Raw genomic sequence first — 2,681 nt, 5'->3', positions numbered from 1 at the left:
GACATTTTGCTCGGGAGTGTGATGGGGAACGCGTTCCTCTTCCCGGCCTCCTTCGCAGGCCCCTCTGCATAATCGCAGGCACTCTCCTTTAAATACGGCTTCGGAAAACTAGCACCCTCCGTATTGCCGAGCCACAGTTCGGGTGGGGTGTCTATTGGCTCAAGGGTTGCTTCTAATGGTCCAGAGGCAGTCTCCAAATTAATTTCATCCTGTCCTCATATAGATGTGGACATGGGCGGTATAAAAGTACCTTGTTTGGTTGATACAGGGTCCATGGTCTCCACCATTACTGAAAGTTTTTTCCGCCAGCATTTTGAGTCCTGGGGTCAAGAGCGTCTCCAAGCTTGTCATTGGTTGCAGCTTAAAGCGGCTAATGGGTTGTCCATTCCTTACCTTGGCTATATCGAGCTAAGTGTAGAGCTCTGTGACAAGTTTCTTCCACAGTGTGGCGTGTTGATCGTTAAAGATCCTCCAGGTGCAGGACCTTCCACGGTTCCGGGTGTATTGGGGATGAATGTCATTCGGAAGTGTTACCACGAGCTTTTTGGGCAACACGGTGAAGCATTGTTTAGTTTGGGCCCTGTCACAGAGGCCCCTAAACCCCTTGTGCAGGCGCTGCAAAAGTGCCATGATGTTAGTATAAGAGCCCCACTGGATTTGTCTGGCCATGTGAGAGTGAGGGGTAAGCGAGCATGTTGCATTCCGGGTGGTGTAATGAAAGTAGTGGCCGCCACCTGTTCGGAGCAATATTCAGGTGCCACAGTGTTATTTGAACCTAATGATGTTAACTTGCCTGCTGGACTTTTAGCGTCCCCTGCATTGGTTCGAGTGGTTAGAGGTACTGCATACATACCAGTTGTTAATGTGGGGACTACGGCAGTCTTGCTTCACCCCAGGACCGTTATAGGGACCCTGGAAGATGTTCATGTGGTCAGTTTGCCCGCTGGTGTGATAGAAATACCCCCTAACGTAGCCACAATGGCATCTCACACCGCCACTCCTACTGTGCAGGATCAGATGGAAGGGATTGACTTGTCTAAACTGTCAGCAGAGGAACAGGGACAGGTGAGGTCTCTCCTTAAGAAATACAGCTCTGTCTTTTCTGCTCATGACACTGATTTGGGTTGCACTAACTTGATCTCCCATGACATTCCACTCTTAGACGATATCCCCGTGCGGCAGCGTTACAGGCGCATCCCCCCTTCAGAGTACGAGGTTGTGAAAGAGCATATTAACCAGTTGTTAGGGGCCAAGGTGATTAGAGAGAGTAGCAGCCCCTATGCTTCTCCCATTGTGCTCGTTAAGAAGAAGGATGGCAGCCCGCGCATGTGTGTTGATTATCGGCAATTGAACCACAAGACAAGGAAAGATGCATTCCCCCTGCCGCGCATTGAAGAATCTTTAGATGCGCTGACTGGTGCCCGTTGGTTTTCCACCATGGATTTAGCAAGTGGCTATAATCAGGTCCCAGTTACGGAAGAGGATAGGCCCAAGACTGCCTTCTGTACCCCTTTCGGCCTATTTGAGTGGAACCGAATGCCATTTGGGCTCTGTAATGCCCCTAGCACCTTCCAGAGACTAATGCAACGCCTTTTCGGTGATCAACAGTGCCAGTCTCTGCTTCTCTATCTTGATGACATTGTAATCTTTTCATCAACAGTATCGCAACATCTGGAGCGGCTGGATGTGGTGCTAGGTCGGCTTCAGCAGGAAGGTTTAAAAGCAAAGCTTGCCAAATGTGCCTTTTTCCAGCGGGAGGTTCGCTACTTAGGCCATGTCATCTCCGATCAAGGTGTTTCCACGGACCCTAGTAAGGTGGAAGTGGTGGCTAACTGGCAGCCTCCTAAGACTGTCTCGGAACTACGCTCCTTTCTTGGGTTTGCCAGCTATTATCGCCGTTTTGTAGAGGGTTTTGCCAAGTTGGCGGCACCTCTGCATAGACTGGTGGCAGAGTGGGGAGGCAGAAAATCAAAGAAGAGGTCAGAGCATGGTGTCGCGGAGAACTGGACTGCAGAGTGTGCTCAAAGTTTTGAGGCATTAAAGACTAAGCTGACGACAGCACCAGTGCTGGCTTATGCAGATTTCGCTTTGCCTTTTATTTTAGAAGTGGATGCCAGCCATGCCGGCCTAGGGGCAGTGCTTTCCCAGGAGCAGGGAGGTAAGGTGAGGCCAATAGCCTATGCCAGTCGGGGTTTGAGGCCCACTGAGCGCAATATGCTAAATTATAGCTCAATGAAGCTGGAGTTTTTGGCACTTAAGTGGGCCATGACTGAGAAGTTTAGAGAGTACTTGTTGGGCCACAAGTGTATTGTTTACACCGACAACAATCCTCTTAGTCACTTGTCTTCTGCTAAACTTGGGGCTACTGAACAGCGCTGGGCAGCTCAGCTCGCTTCGTTTGACTTCGACTTAAAGTACAGGTCAGGAAGGAGTAATAAGAATGCAGACGCTTTATCTCGCCAGCATCCACCTGATCCTCAGGAGATTAAAGCCATGGTTCCTGGTACTGCCTTGCCTGGACCTCTTCAACAAGCCTTGCAGCTGGGACCAGCTGAGGTATCACAAGCTGCCATTACAGTTTTGCCCCATCTCACTACTCCTGATCTTCATACCCTCCAACAGGTCGACCCAGTGATAAAAGAGATCTTGGTGTTCTGGAGACGGAAGCAGCGACCCAGCGA

This window comes from Haplochromis burtoni, unplaced genomic scaffold, assembly GCF_018398535.1.
Source record: "Haplochromis burtoni strain Fernald_Lab_line unplaced genomic scaffold, NCSU_Asbu1 Contig_933, whole genome shotgun sequence".
NCBI lineage: Eukaryota > Metazoa > Chordata > Actinopteri > Cichliformes > Cichlidae > Haplochromis > Haplochromis burtoni.
The sequence above is the reverse complement of the archived record's forward strand: the minus strand, read 5'-3'. Positions refer to the sequence as shown.